The following is a 16,944-nucleotide window of genomic DNA, read 5'->3' on the forward strand; positions in this document are numbered from 1 at the left end:
CATTTTGGCAGTGAACAAGACAGAGTTTGTCTACTTGTGGAGCTTACGTTCTTTTTGGGGTAAAAAATAAAGAACTTAACGAAAAGCAATTTCAGCAAGCTATGACTAAAATAACACAGTATAACGAGCTGTGATGGTGTTTGGAGACTACTTTAGATTGGGTAGTCCAGGAACGTCTCTGAGTTGACAGGTGGGCTGAGATCTAAATGTCAAGAAAGAGTCAGCCATGCAACTGGGGGTGTGGAATTCAGGGTGATTCCAAGAAGAGAAAACAGTAAAAACAAAAGTCCAGTGATGGGGAACAAGTGTGACGCAGTGAGGGGAATAGAAAAGGGCACTGTGGCTAGTGAGCAGTAAGTGATGATGGAAGAGTTACAGGAAGTAAGGCTGAAGAACGGAACAGGGGTCAGAGAGTAGAGTACTGTATTAAGTTTGGGTTTTCTTCTTAATTCAGTGGGAGGCAAGAGTGACGTGATTTCATTACATTTAAGAAAGATCACCCTGGAGAATGAATTATAGGGAGTCAAAAGTGGAACCACTAGTTAAGAGGTTATTGTAGTAGTCCAGGCAAGGGATGATGATGACTTCAGCCAGGCTGGTGCAGCTACAGATGGAGAGATAGGGACTGATTTGGGCTATATTTGGGGATAGAATTGATGGGATTTTTTTAAGTTTTTTTTTTTTTTTTTTTTTTATGTTTTATTTTATATTTGAGAGAGAGAGAGAGAGAGGGAGTGTGTGTGTGAGCAGGGGAGGGGCAGAGAGATGGAGACAGAATCTGAAGCAGTCTCCAGGCTCTGAGCTGTCAGCACAGAGCCTGTTGCGGGGCTCAAACTCACGAATCACGCATGAGATCATGACCTGAGCTGAAGTCAGACACTCAACCGACTGAGCCACCCACCCTGAATTGATGGGATTTATTAATGATTCAGAATACTGTGTGGGAGAGAAAGCAGAATCAAGGTTATGACATTCAGATATTTTTGTTGATGTGAAGAAACAGATTTGTTTCAACTCGAGAACAAACCGGGTATACTTTTAATATTGACTGTTGTATGTTGGCATGGTGGTTAAGAGCACGGACTCTGGAGTCAGGACAGACTGGGTTACAATTTGGACAACCTGGGTTCCTTACCTTGGACAAGTTACTAAGCCATTCTGTGACTCAGTGCCCTTCTATAAAATGAGGACCATAATGTCTGCCTCATAAGGTTGTTGAAGAGATTAAATGAATTGAATGATATAGATGAAATTAATGTAGATTTAGTGCCTGGTCATATTAAAAAGCCTATATAAAGGTTAGTGTTTATTATTTTAACAGGTTTGCAAGGGTAATTTTCATTCTACATAATGTCAGCCATCTGCTGAGTTTATACACTAACCCCTGTATAAGATGCAATTCTAGTCTTTAATTGCATCTTTGTAATTTTTGTTTTTCCTCAGGGGTATCTGTAAATGTTTTGTTTTCTGCAATTGTGAAAATGTAGAAAAATTGTTTTGTGTTTTCCAGTAGCTGTATGTTGCTAGCTGAAATCTGCATTAATGGGTTTGTTTCAAATGCTTTCAGAATATTATACTGCAGTCCTAGACCGAAGAAATGTCTTGAAAGGGTTATCAGAAATACTGGATTTCTGCTAACATGTCTCATAGGATAGCTTTTATATTCATGTCTGGTGAAATATGTGTTAATCTTATTTCTATAAAATTATAAAATGCACCATGAGAATTTTGTTTTCATTGGATCTCATACAGAAGTGCAATTCATTTAGGTAGAACTTGATACTTGTATATACAGCATAGCAGCACTAAATATTTACTCTTCTTCTAAATTCTTTTGAGAAAACAATTTTTCCCTCTGTTTGGTATATGTATTTCTTTATGAATTTATGATATGCTTTACCGTAGCTTGATGCTGTCTTAATCGACACCATTACACCTCAGTTTTTGTCATGCATTGAGTGTAGTATTCATGCTTCTTATTTATTCTTTTTAATAGTAGGACTCACCAATGAGTTTACTTCTTCAAGGAAATGATATATTAAAATGAACAGGATGTATCTGCTGGGTCTTAATGGCCCACTCATTCTGTCAGTGTGGATGATCATTCCTTTGATTTGCAGAGAAGAAACCTTTGGGTACCAATATGTCAATATTTACAATGGTTTTAAACTTTATTTTCATGTTTATTTTGTGTGTGTGAGAGAGACAGTGTGAGTGAGTGGGGGAGGGGCAGACAGAAAGGGAGACACAAAACCTGAAGCAGGCTCCAGGCTATGAGCTGTCAGCACAGAGCCTGACACAGGGCTCATCAAACTTACAAACTGCAAGATCATGGCCTGAGTTGAAGTCGGGCATTTATCTGACTGAGCCACCCACGTGCCCCTATAAATGGTTTAGATTTTTATGGATTAGAGCTTTGATTGGTAAAAGAAGATTCACTCTAAAGGAATTTTCCTAGTTGAAATAATGTTCATTTAATGGCATTAAATTCAAGAAATTTAATTTTATTACACTTATATGTTTAAAAAAATTTTTTTAATGTTTGTTTATTTTCGAAGGAGAGAGACCTTGAGTGGGGAAAGAGCAGAGAGAGGGAGACACAGAATCCAAAGCAGGCCCCAGGCTCTGAACTGTCAGCACAGAGCCTGACACGGGACTCGAACTCACGAACAGTGAGATCATGACCTGAGTCGAAGTCGGACGGTTAACCGACTGAGCCACCCAGGTGCCCCTACATTTATATATTTTAAAATGGAAAGGGCATAGGAGTGCCTGAGTGACTGAGTTAGTTAAGTGTCCAACTCTTGATTTTGGTTCATGTCATATCTCACGGTTTGTGAGATTGAGCCCCAAGTCGGGCTCTGTGTGGGGCTCCTCCCCATTGAGCTCCGAGCTGATGGAATGGGGCCTGCTTGGGATTCTCTCTCACTGTCTCTCTCTGTCCCTCCCTTGCCCATGTGCTCTCTCTCACTCTTTCAAAATAAATAAATAAACCTAAAAAATAAATAAAATGGAAAGGATACAACATAGCATATAATAGAGAGCGTCCTTTTCATCCCTGCCTTCCAACCTCTTGTTTTCTCTTCCCCACAATTTCCTGTGTTCTGTGTACGCTTGCAGAAACGAACGGATATACACATGTGCATGTGTGTATATTCCTTTTAAAAGAATCGTAGGGTATATTTCAGCATATTTTGCATGGAATGTGCATCATGACTCATCTTACTAAATCAAATAATTCCCAAATGAATGATACTAAGATTGTTTCATGTATTTTACTTTTGCTTACAGTGCTGCAGTGAATAGTCATTCTGTACATAAACGTGTAGGTAAATTTTTAGCATTTGGTCAAAGAGTAGGTGCAAGTGTAATTTTTGATCAATTTTATTAAATTGCCCTCCACTGAGATAGTACCAGTCTGTTTGTACTGGCAATGTGAATATGTTTCTGCATAATCTTGTCAAGAGAATGATTACCAAACCTTTGGTGTTTGCCAATGTCATACATAAAAAATGATATCTCAGTGTTGTTTTAATTTTCATTCTCTCATGAATGTGAGGTTGGGCATAGTTTAAGATCCATTTGTGGGGTTCTTTTGGTCCATCTTTCTATCAGTGTTTTTGATTATTTTCTTACTGATTTATGGGATTTTCAAAAATTAAATTGACACACAATGTTATTAGTTTCAGGTGCATAACATCTGAATTTGACAGTTGATGGATTTGACAGTTCTGTTAACTCCTCCCTCACCACAATAAGTGTAGTCACCATCTGTGACCATACAACATTATTACAATATTACTGACTATATTTTCTATGCTGTATTTTTCTACTCCGTGACTTATTTTTAGAATTGGAAGTTTGTACCTCTTAATCCTTTTTTATCGATTTTGCCCATCCACTCACCCACCTTCCCTTGGCAATCACTGGTTGGTTTGTTCTCTGTATTTAAGACTCTTTTGTTTTATTTTGTTTAAATGAAATAATGTGGTATTTGTATTTCTCTGATTTATTTCATTTGGTGCGTCTGGACCCATCCATGTTGTTGCAAATGGTGAGATTTCATTCTTTTTTAAGGCTGAGTAATATTGCAGTGTGCGCGCGCGCGTGTGTGTGTGTACATATATACACACCCCTATCTTCTTTATCCATTCATCTATTGATAGACACTGGGCTGCTTCCGTATCTTGACTATTGTAAATAAAGCTACGGTAAACATAGGGGTGCACATCTCTTTCGACATTTATTTTTGAGAGAGACAGAGCCTGAGCAGGGGAGGAGCAGAGAGGGAGACACAGAATCTGAAGCAGGCTCCAGGCTCTGAGCTGTCAGTCAGCACAGAGCCCGATGTGGGGCTCGAACCCACAACTGGTGAGATCATGACCTGAGCCGAAGTCGGACGCTCAACTGACTGAGCCACCCAGGCACCCCACACGTATCTTTTCAAATTAGTGTTTTTGTTTTCTTTGGGTAAGTATTCGGTAGTGAAATTACTGGATCATATGGTATTTCTATTTCTAATTTTTTAAGCAAGGTCCACACTGTTTTCCACAGTGGTTGCACCAATTTCTATTCCCACCAACAGTGTACAAGGTTTTCTTTTTCTCCACATCTTCAACACGTTTCTTGTCTTTTTTTTGTTTTTAAAGAAACCTGTAGTATCATAGCACATTTATTTATTTATTTATTTATTTATTTAGTAATCTCTATACCCAATGTGGGACTTGAACTCACAACCCGGAGATCAAGAGTCACATGCTCTTCAGACTGAGCCAGCCAGGTGCCCCTCTTGTCTTTTTGATTCTAGCCATTTTAACTGGTGTGAGGTGATATTGTGATTTTGATTTGCAATTCCCTGGCGATTTTCATGTGCCTGTTGGAAAAAGCTCTGTTCAGGTCCTCTGTCCATTTTTTAAGTGGATTGTTTTTTTGGTATTGAGTTGTGTAAGCTGTGTATATATTTTGGATACTAAGCCCTAATGAGACATTTTTATGTCTCTTTATTAGGGAAATTAGTTTATGATCTGAATTGCAGTTTCTTATTTCATAGTGTGCTATTATTCTACTTTATGTTTCTTTAGTTTTTTTTTTTTTTTTTTTTTTTTTTTTTAATTAAAATAAACATTTACATGGTTTGAAGAACCACACAGTTCTGTGAGCTCCTCTTCTTGGAGAAGATTCTCCAGAACCAACCATTTTAAACTTTTACAGTTGATTCTTTTGGAATTTATCTTTAAATCTCTAATGTGCTATTTGATTATTTTTTTTCCAGTTCTAGGAATTATCTGTCCCATTACTATAGATGAAATCTAGCTCTTTCAATTCCACTACCCTAACCATAACACATACACATACTCCCTCATTCTTCTTTATTTTTTTCTAAAATAGGATTGCTTTTTATTCCCTGCACAGTTTCTTGTTTTCTTGGCATTAATACATTTTGTTTAGTGTTTGATGTTCTAATTGCTAATTCAACCTCCAGTTGAGACCAGTGGCATTCTGATCCTTCAACTTTTGAATTAAACCTCTTTCTGATAGCTGTAGGCTCTTATACCTGCCTATCTCCAGTGTTCTGAAGGTTTTGGTAATGTGCCTTTGTAAATATGTTTCCATCCATTGTGCTTGTCACAGAGTGGGCTTTTTCAGTTTTGAAATTCATGTGTGGACATGGAATGAACTGGAGTTCATTCAAACTTCAGTGTGGAAGTTTTCTTATATTTTAGGAACTGCAGGCATACCTCATTTTATCGAGCTTCACAGATACTGCGATTTTTACATATTGAAGGTTTGTGGCAACCCTGCAAATCTCAGCACCATTTTGGGGGCAGCATTTGCTCACTTTGTGTCTGTCACATATTGGTAATTCTTGCAATATTTCAAGCTTTTCCGTTATTATTATTATAATAATTATTATGGTGATCTATGATCAGTGATTGTGACTCACTGAGAGCTCAGATAATGGTTAGCAGTTTTTTGCAATGAAATAGTTTTTTAAATGTTTATTTGAGAGAGAGGATGCGCATGCGTGCAAGTGGGGCAGGGGCAGAGAGAGGGGGACAGAGGATCCAAAGCGGGTTCTGTGCTGACAGCAGTGAGTCCAGTGTGTGGCTCAGTGAGATTTGTGACCTGAGGCAAAGTTGGATGCTCAACCAACTGAGCCACCCAGGTGCCCCAGTAATAAAGTTTTTTTTTTTTTTTAATGTTTATTCATTTTGAGGGGAGGGGGGAGGGAAGGAGGAAGAGAGGAGGAGGTGAGGGGCAGAGAGAGAGAGGGAGAGAGAGAATCCCAAACAGGCTCCTCACAGTCTGTGAGATATGACCTGAGCCGAAACCGAGAGTTGAACGCTTTAACCGACTGAGCCACCCAGGTGCCCCTAAACTATTTTTTAATTTAGGTGTATCCATTTTTTTTTACACATACTGCTATTGCACACTTAATAGACTACAGTACAGTATAAACATAATTTTTATGTGCACTGGAAACCAAAAAAATTTCACTTTCTAGCTTTATTGCGATACTTGCTTTGTTGCAGTCATCTGCAACCAAACCTGCAGTATCTCCAAGGTGTGCCTGCATTTCAATTTCCTGTATTCTCTTACTCCCATTTTTTGGCTCTTGAAACTCCTAGGCCGATCCTCTCCTGTTGTACCATCTGTCTTGTGCTCTAATTTCTGGGAATTCCTCTCAACTTTCATTTTCCCAGTTTTCTCTTCTGTGATTATGTTTTCACTTTACAGGAGCTCTTTTATACCTCTGTTTTATTTTTCCTTTTAATAACATCCGGTTATTCCATGGAATCAAAATCTCTTACCTTTCTGAAAGGAGTTTGGTTGCGTGCTTCCTTCCTCCTCCTCCTGTGATTAACTTTTCTTTGCCCAACCTAATCCCTTTCTAGGCTTTTCTTTTCCAAGCTGCCCTTTTCTGCTTGTGTTGGCCCCTCTTCCGTTAGGAAAATTCACTGATGTTTGGCCATGGACTGTCTGCTTGTATTTTAAAATGGACGTTGAATAGATGGTTGGAAGTTTTGTGCCTGTCCATGGGATTGGTTGGCTGTGGGATTGCTGTGGGGTGAATTTGATCTAGCTTTTTGAGTAACCTCCAATGTCAGTACCTTAGATCTTTTCCTGTAGAGCTAGTGAGATTCTAAAGAGTATAAATAAGCCTCTTTTATTAGAGGGTATACATTTGATTGCCAGCATTTGGGGAACTGAGTGTCTGAAAAAGGCTAGTGTATCAAACAATATGTAAACTTCTACTTAATTTTACATTTTAAGGCTAGTTTCCAGCCCTAATCTCAGCCTGGTGTTCTCCTCTTCAAAAGTTCTGTTTTACCTTCTTCAGAAATAAACTTCCATCTCTTTCTGGGGCGAGGGGATGCTACTCCTTCATTCGGCTGCGCAGACCCACAGAGGAGAATTCTGGGAAGTGCACCTGCTGCTGCAGTAGACTTTCCATCAGTCCTCTTGTTAGTCCTGGTTTCACCCCCACTGCCTGCAGTACCTCCACGCTGCAGTTTAAACTAGTGTCCTTGTTTGCTCACAGTTAGCCTAGCATTTAACTTAGCATTCCACTAAGTCAGAGTCTTGGTTCTGCTGCTTCCCCGGCTTCACAGCGTGGTTGCTGTTGACTTCACTCTCGCTAACTTTATCTTCACGGATTTAAAAGTCCTTTATAGGGGCGCCTGGGTGGCTCAGTCGGTTAAGCGTCCGACTTCGGCTCAGGTCATGATCTCGCGGTCCGTGAGTTCGAGCCCCGCGTCAGGCTCTGTGCTGACAGCTCAGAGCCTGGAGCCTGTTTCAGATTCTGTGTCTCCCTCTCTCTCTCTGACCCTCCCCCGTTCATGCTGTCTCTCCCTGTCTCAAAAATAAATAAACGTTAAAAAAAAATTAAAAAAAAAAAAGTCCCTTACAGTTGAGAGGAATTCAGAGACGTTTTCTACCAAAATGTTATTCCCTTCTGTTTAGTCAGCAGTCATTCTTCAAGGCGGACAGTGCCAGCAATGTGGAGAAGCATTGGCTTTCTTTACATAAAGTGTAAAACTAAACTTCTTAAAGAGATAACCATGCCAAATTACTGACACCGTCCTTAAAAAAAAAAAAAAAAAAAAAAAGTAAAATCCAAATTGGGTGAATAATGAAAATATGACAAACAAGCTTGGTTCTGCTTAATAATAAGTTTCGGTAAGAAGCTTGCTTTTGGTTTGAATAGAAAGTTGAAATGGAAACTTGGTACCACTTGACATAGATACATTTGGAATGATATAAATGTTACCGTTTAATACAAAGATTGCCATAAAGCAGTATACAGTTAATTGCCTTGTGCATGACTCTACTTCTAGGAGTTCAGAAAGGTGGTACTTTCTTTTTTAAATATGCTTTTAAAAAATATTTATTCTTGAGAGAGGGAGAGGGAGACAGACAAGAGTATGGGCGGGAGAGGGGCAGAGAGACAGGGAGACACAATCTGAAACAGGCTCCAGGTTCTGAGCTGTCAACACAGAGCTGGACGCGGGGCTTGAACTCAGGAACCAGGAGATCATGACCTGAGCTGAATTCAGCCGCTTAACTGACTGAGCCAACCCCGTGCCCCGATAAATACTTTTGTTTGGAGTAGTCTGTAAAATATCATAGGGGAGGACATGCTTGACTTGAGGTTTTGTTTTTTTCAAGTTGGAGAAGAGGATATATTTGCTATCATTTTGGGAGCCTTGGGCAATAAGCCGAAGTTCTCCAACTTTCATTCAGAAAGCGAGAAATCTTTTTAAAATCTTTAGGTTATTTACTTACTGTATTTCACTTGTATTTATCTGATATTGCAAATGAAATACAAACTTGCTCACTGGTACTGTACTATCCCCTCTTCACTGTATTTTAGTCTCACAGTGTCCTATAATTTTATATTTGTTGTCAGCAGTTGGTAGTTTACTTACTAGTCAGACTCTAACCACACAGAATTTCAGAACAGGAAGAAATGCTTGGTATTGTTTTGTACAGCTTCCCCCATCCCTAGGAAAACAGATATTTGGTAGAGCCAAGAATCAAACCCAATGTTTAGCGTTTGGTTCCTTGTTTCCCACCGTTAGTTGTCTTAAGATGGTATGCTTACTGAATGTATTTGTTATTTTAGATGCAAGTTAGTATGCTTTTATTTATTATCAGAAGATATTCTTCTAAGCACTACAGATTTCTTGGTTCTTTTGGGACCATTTCGTTTAGTCTCTTCAGATTTAGATTTGTAAAAATGTAGTTTGTTTTCTAGACTTTGTGTTGCATGAAGCTTTCCCAGATTATCTCAATGAAATATGGCCCTTGGTCATAATAATCTGTTCTAATAGATGTTTTTATAATTCATGTGAGAAGATTTCCATGGCCAAGCCTTATAGATGATACTATGAAATGAACTGGTTAATAGTTAAAATGACTTAATGACTATCATGTATGAGTAAACCATTCTTTAAAAACAAAAACTGGTCCAAGCAGGTAGGAGTGGCCAGAATTTTCATTCCCAGCTCCTTGCTTAAGCCAATGTCTCTATCACTTTTGGGAGACTATCCCTTATTACTACTGCCCTTTATTATTACTGACTTAAGGGAGGCAGAGAGCATTCAGTTTAAGTTCAAAGCCCTCTCTAGAACATGTCTGTGAGTCTTTCCCCCCTTAATTTGACATAAGATCATTGAGATAAGTAAGAACTTTTAAACTATATTAAAGATAGAGGAAATCCAAAGGAAAATAAACATCTAGTACAATAACCAAAAATATAATTTAATCGATGCCTTGTCTTCTGGAATGCACAGTTTCATTCAAAGATATAATTCCTGGATTGACTTAATGTGGTGGACACCATTTTGGCATTCATTACCCTAGATCCCATACCTGGATGCTGTCCTCCTTGGAAATCTTTTCTCTGACAGAAAGATGCTCTTCTAGGACACTGGAGCGACAAGTTCAGGGGTTTTTTGTTTAAGGCCTTTATCTTTTCAGTGTAATACAAAGGCTTGTCTTTGTCCTTCATGAAATCTACTTCAGTTATGAGGGAGAATATGGCCTATGGTAAAGGCCACATAACATTTATCACTTATTGGGAATGGAAGTGTTGCTTTGTAAAATCACTTCTCTCAAACTAATTTTTAAAAAATCCAGCATTTATTCAGTACTTGTTTTTGCAGGGAAATGAACATACTATTTGGGGGAAGTAGGAGGTATACACAGAGGGGCCATTGATTATGCAGAGTAGCATGCACTAAATGGATGGGAAAGTAGCATTTACTGTTAATGAAGTTTAGTAGAGGGGCACCTGGGTGGCTCGGTTGAGCGTCCAACTTCAGCTCAGGTCACGATCTCACGGTCCATGAGTTCGAGCCCCGTGTCGGGCTCTGGGCCGATGGCTCGGAGCCTGGAGCCTGCTTCCGATTCTGTGTCTCCCTCTCTCTCTGCCCCTCCCCCGTTCATGCTCTGTCTCTCTCTGTCTCAAAAATAAAAAAATAATAATAAAAAAAAAGTTAAAAAAAAAATGAAGTTTAGTAGATAGAGCACCACAGAGAAAGAATTTCTGGAAGAGGTGAGACCCACATCTGACATTTTTGGAAGAATGTAGCTTTGCATAGGTGGAGGATAATTAAGGGCGTGGGGAGGCACGATTTGAAACTAATTTAGTGCCCAAATTATGGTAGATAAAATAGTCCTGCTTTTGAATTGAGGCTCTAGTTACTCTAGTAACTCTAGTCAGTTACTGCAAATGTTTAGTGCGATATGTGGGTTTTTTTCTTCCCTTTTATAAGTTAGTTGTTATTTGAAAAACTGAAGGTATATTCTTTGATGACCTATTATTAAGTGTTTCCTACTGTGCTGTCAGTTTTGTTTATAAATGTGAAATATATTTGGGCTTGATTATAAACTGAGGGCAGCTTTGAAGTAAGTGTGCCCCTCTTTGGATGACGTTCTAGTCCCTAGACATGGTTAAGAGAAAAGAGAGGAAAAAGCCTCTGTCCTATGGATCCATTTGATCTAAGGAGTAGAGATGATTTTGAATGAACTAAAGAAGGGTTTAGAAAAAAAGGAACCTAAGGGGCACCTGGCTGGCTCCGTTAGAAGAACATTTGACTCTTGATCTCGAGGTCAAGAGTTTGAGCTCTGTGTTGGGTGTAGAGATTACTTAAATAGATATTAAAAAAAGAAAAAAGGAACCTGAAATTCAGTTTTGCAACTGTTTTAATTATCTGGTGATGAGTAGTGTGAGTACATTTTGACTATGTGTATTTGCATGTATTTGATCTGTTTGAACGTTGTAGTAATATTTCATTGGGAGTATTTGAACAGCCCTTCAAAGTCTCTTTTCAATGAAATTTGACTTATTATATGTGAAGGTTGCCTACCCCCCTACCCTTCCTCCCTTTTAGAGTGGGTTTGTAAGCAAACTCAAAGGTATCAAGTTTTTTTTTTATGTGGAGGCTTATTCTATAGAAGAATGTAAACTGTAGAAACTCACCTAAATTTTAGGACCTCTAGACTTTTCCCCCAGATATGTTCTTCACACTGAAAAGCACAATTGTCAGATGGGTTTACTACCTTCTCAGGCAAGAAGAGGTTCGCGTGGTTTTGAGTTCTCAAATCCACGATTCTAAGTAGATAATGGACATTTCAGTGGGAAATAATGTTATTCTTAGGATTTCAGTGCTGCTGCTTTGTCCCTTGAAATCCTCACGTATAGACTCACACGTACACATACACACATACCAGCTATACCAAACTGCTTGTGCTCTTGCCCTTCTTTTGGTGTTTGTGCTGGCTAATGCCTTCTCCCACTTCCATCATTTAGGCCTCACCTTTGGCTTTTTTGGGGGGATTTTTTTTAAACCCCATTTTAATTTAATTTTTAAAGTTTTATTGTTTTTTTTTAAATGTTTACATTTTTTTATTTTTGAGAGACAGAGAGCGTGAGCAGGAGAGGGGCAGAGAGAGAGGGAGACACAGAATCCGAAGCAGGCTCCAGGCTCCAAGCTGTCAGCACAGAGCCCAACCCGGGGCCCAACCCACGAACCGTGAGATCATGACCTGAGCTGGAGTCGAGGCTTAACCGACTGAGCCCCCCAGGCGCCCCTATTGTTATTTTTATTGAGCGAGAGATAAAGTGCACTTGCACATGCCTGTGAGAGCTGGGGAGGGGAAGCAGGGAGAGGGAAAGAGAGAATCTTAAGGTGGCTTCGTGTACAGTGAGGAGCCTGTCACTGGGTTCCACCTTGTGACTGTAAGATCATGACCTGAACCAAAATCAAGAGTTGGACGCTCAGCTGACTGAGCCACCTAGGTGCCCCACCGTGGAAAAGTTTTAAATATATAAGGCTGTCTTTGACACCTCCTGTTAGCATATCTCTGTTTATCTCCTTGTACCCTATATCACAGTGTGCCTTCATGATCTGTGCGCTTGTCTTTATCTTCCACTAGACTATAAGTTCCTTTAGGGAAGGGGACATCTTATTCCAAGTACCTAATACAGTGCCTGGCATGCAGTAGGTACTGAGAAGATACTTGAATGAGGGGCGCCTTTCTGGCTCAATTGGTAGAGCATGCAACTGTTGGTCTTGGGGTCATGAATTCGAGTCCCACGTTAGGGGTAGTTTACTTAAAAAAATAGGAGGGGGGAAGAAAATATTTGAATGAGTAACTATTGTACTATTATGTAATTTTAAATTAATTGAACAAAGTTAAAGTGTTCTTTTGACAGATACATTAAAAGTATGTATAATTTATTTCTGTATTTTATGCACTGATTATTAATGAGAAATTGTAGGGTCATCCCAGACTTGAATGCTACATATTCTATAAACACATGTGCAATCTTTTAGGTAATTTTAAAAATGTGATTACTTGGAGCACCTTGCTGACTCAGTCTGTAGAGTATGTGACTCTTGATATCTAGGTTGTGAGTTAGAACCCCGCATTGGGCTTGGAGTTTCCTTTAAAAAAAATAATGAATTAGAATTAAGAAAAATTAAAATGTGATCACTTAAAGTGATTTAAGCAAATTGCTTAAATAAAAAAAGACAAGTAGTCCCCAGTTTTCCAGGTCTGAGAACCCCTTTTAAAATATTATTTCTCAGATTCTTATTCCATAGTACAATTACCATACTGGGCTGCTCTGGGTTCACTAATGTATTTTTCTCAAAGAAGGCAGTGGAAAAGGACAAATGTGTTGTTTTTAGGTAATGCTTTCTGTGTAGACGTTCTTGTAAAAACTCTGTGGCCCACAGAGTTGTATACATCACTGGTTTCTAAACATAGGTATGTAGAACAAGCCATTAGTATTAATTTTTTAAAACTTAGAACTTCTGTTTATTACCTTTCATCTTGAAAAAGGCAAATTGCATTTAATACAGTGATTGACACTGGCTTCCCATGCTGTTAGTATGTCAAATTGGGCTGGTGAGAGAGATCCTAAGGAAGGGAGGAATTTTCACTTTCTCACTTGTATTTGTCGTCATGGTATCCCATTGAAGTTTACATGTATCTATGTTGATTTCCATATGGTCAGGTTTTAATGAAGCTGTCTTCAAAAAGTGAGTAAATGACTATAAAAGATTCCTATCAAAAAATCTGATTGATTGATTGATTATAATAAAGCACACACAGGCATACACATGAAAAATGTTAGAACTCCTAATTCCAGTATGATCTCTCATTATGCGGTAAAAACCGTGCTATAATCAGATGTGAAATGTCAACTACAAAAAATTTGAGATTGTCAAAAAAGATTGTTTGAAGTGTAGATCTCTATTGTTGAAACTGTACCTTGCTTGACATGTAGCTAAACGATAGCATGAAATCGCAAGAAATTAGCAAGACATTTAAAAATTGGGCATTCTGAGTATCAAAAACCTTTATGAGGGCGCCTGTGTGGCTCAGTTGGTGAGCGTCTGACTCTTGATTTTGGCTCCAGTCATGGTCTCAGGGTCGTGGAATCAAGCCCCACGTTGGGCTCTGCGCTGAGTGTGGAGCCTGCTTGGGATTCTGTCTCTCCCTTTGCCCCTCTTCCTCGCTTGTGTGCACTCACTCACTCTCTCTAAAATAAAAAACAAACAAAAACTTCGTGATTTTTTTTTTCAGAGATGTTTGATAAAGCCATACAACATGCAATAAGAGTACAAAATTTGGGGGTGCCTGAGTGGTTCAGTCACTTAAGCAGCCGACTTCCGCTCAGGTCATGATCTCGTGGTTCTCAAGTTTGAGCCTGACTGCTCAGAGCCTGGAGCCTGCTTCAGATTCTGTGTCACCCTCTCTCTACCCTTCCCCTGCTCACGCTCTGTCTCTCTGTCAAAAATTTAAAGGGGCGCCTGGGTGGCTCAGTCGGTTAAGCGGCCGACTTCCGCTCAGGTCATGATCTCGCGGTCCGTGAGTTTGAGCCCCGCGTCGGGCTCTGTGCTGACAGCTCAGAGCCTGGAGCCTGTTTCAGATTCTGTCTCCCTCTCTCTGACCCTCCCCCGTTCATGCTCTGTCTCTCTCTGTCTCAAAAATAAACGTTAAAAAAAATTAAAAAAAAAATTTAAAAACACAAAATTTAACAACAACCAAAAAAAGAGTACAAGATTTCACCAAATTATAAACGTTTACAAGGCCCTTTGAGGTTTCTTGTTGAGCAGTAAAACGACAGAAAGCCATATCACAGGGGAAACACTTGTTTTATTTGTCTTGGTCAAAATGACCGAAATAACATGGAACATATGGCAAAATATTAAACTGCATTCCTTTGCCGTCAAATGCCTTTGAAACATGCCTGGTATACAGTGCTGATTCGAAGAAACCAGTATGAGAACAATTATACGTTGTGGAAGGTTTGCTTTGCAGTTGATTAAAATATAGGTGTTGTAACATACCTTCTTCCCCTTAGTGTTTGCTGACTTGTGTTTCAGTAATAATGGGGATGAATAGCAAAAGCAGAGAGATGCTAGGCAAATGTGTATTTTCAACAATAAATGTTTTCTTTAATAAAGACCACCTTTTATGGAAGAAAAATCGTAGTCACATAAGGTAAAAATCGTTCACTGCATCATTCCTAGGTAAATTTCCACAGCAAAGAAATTGAACCAGGAGTTTATAAGGAGTGGTTAGTGTGTCATCAGTGTAGTTAATTTGATAGAAACAAGACCTTTAACTTTAAATGATAGTAAGTTATTGACAGTGCTTATAAATGAGAAGTAACCAAGACAGACATTTTATCGCATAGAAGTTTGCCGATTATCTCATAGCAAAGTTCTTTGCTTCTGAAGAACAGTAGAACTTAAAATAGGAGTTGCTAATTCCTCAGCAGTATGCAGATATTTAAAAAAAATTTTTTTTAATGTTTTATTCATTTTTGAGACAGGAATAGACAGCATGAACAGGGGAGGGTCAGAGAGAGGGAGACACAGAATCTGAAACAGGCTCCAGGCTCTGAGCTGTCAGCACAGAGCCCGATGCAGGGCTCGAACTCACGGACCAAGAGATCATGACCTGAGCCGAAGTCGTCTGTATGCAGATATTTTTAGATAAAAGAAACACACACTTTAATGTTCCCATTCAAGATAAAGGTTACTTACCAAGAAGGTATCTATTTTATTTTAATTTTTTTAACGTTTATTTATCATTGAGAGACACAGAGCATGAGCAGGGGAGGGCAGAGAGAGGGAGAGACACAGAATCTGAAGCAGGCTCCAGGCTCTGAGCTGTCAGCACAGAGCCCGACTTGGGGCTCGAACTCACAAACTGTGAGATCATGACCTGAGCCAAAGTCGGTCGCTCAACCGACTGAGCCACCCAGGCGCCCCAAGAAGGTATCTATTTTAAAGAAGGTAGTGTTACCAAATAAATAAGCATTTGGGGGATAAATTTAGTTTGGAAATATAATGGTTTGTTTTGTGATTTTTGTTGGAAAAAAAGGTCATGTATAGTTACTGCCAAATTTGCATACTTTAAGTACTTGGGAATTGTGGTATATGTTCTAGGAAAACTCCTACATTGGCATCAAGAGCGTTCACAGCAGAGATGCCTGGGTGGCTCAGTCGGGTAAGCAGCCTGCTCTTAATGAGCTTGCAGTTTTGTGAGTTCAAGCCCTGCATCAATCTCTGTGCTAGCAGCACAGAGCCTGCTTGGGATTCTCTCTTTCCCTCTCTCTCTCTCTCTCTCTCTGCCCTTCCCCCCACTCATGCTGTCTCTGTCTCTCTCAAAATAAACAAATAAACTTAAAAAATTTTAAAAAAAGATTATTCACAACAGCATTGTTTTATAGTTCTAAAAAATGAGAAGTAACTCAAATATTCATTGATAGTAGAATGGATAATAGCTCTGCATCAGTGTGGATGGATCTCAAATCTAGTGGTGGGCCAAAAAAATGATAAAAATAGTAGAGCAACACCTACTGTATTTCACATCAATGTATAATGTGAAACATATAAAACTAAACAATTGCACGTCAAATGGTTAAAATACAAGGGATACAATGGTAATATTCAGGATAATAGGAAACTTCAGTGATCTTGGTAATGTGTTATTTCTTAAATTGTATAGTGGGTACATAGGTGTTCATTTTTTTACTCTTTAGCTATATGTGTACATTATATAAACTCATATGTATGATATTTCATGTTTAAAAAACTAAATCACTGAAGGACAACTCCAACTTTAATGTTTGTTTATTTTTGAGAGAGAGTGTGAGCGGGGGAGGGACAGAGAGAGAGGAGGACAGAGGATCCGAAGAGGGCTCTGTGCTGACATCAGAGAGCCTGACTTGGGGCTCGAACTCACGAACTGTGAGATCATGCTCTGAGCAGAGAGTTGGACGCCCAGCTGATGGAGTCACCCAGGTGCCCCAAGGGACAACCTCAACTTTAAAATAGCAATTTGGAATTAAAAAATGACCAGTTTGCAGAAGAATGCAGTTCCTGACAAAGCCAATAGGTGTACTGGTGACCT

At 39.2% G+C, this 16,944-nt stretch overlaps 1 protein-coding gene across 3 annotated transcripts in view; it reads left to right on the top strand.

The window, feature by feature from the left end:
* Positions 1–16,944, top strand: part of PPM1B (protein phosphatase, Mg2+/Mn2+ dependent 1B) — a 95,104-nt gene that overhangs the window by 35,639 nt on the left and 42,521 nt on the right. The window contains exon 1 of one of the 3 annotated variants that reach the window (XM_042932154.1): positions 16,018–16,038. The exons of the other annotated variants lie outside the window; for them this stretch is intronic. The gene's annotated coding sequence lies outside the window, so the exon portion shown is untranslated. Of the gene's footprint in view, positions 1–16,017; positions 16,039–16,944 lie in introns of those variants that run through there. 3 annotated transcript variants of the gene reach the window in all.

This window comes from Panthera leo, chromosome A3, assembly GCF_018350215.1.
Source record: "Panthera leo isolate Ple1 chromosome A3, P.leo_Ple1_pat1.1, whole genome shotgun sequence".
NCBI classification, from domain to species: Eukaryota; Metazoa; Chordata; class Mammalia; order Carnivora; family Felidae; genus Panthera; species Panthera leo.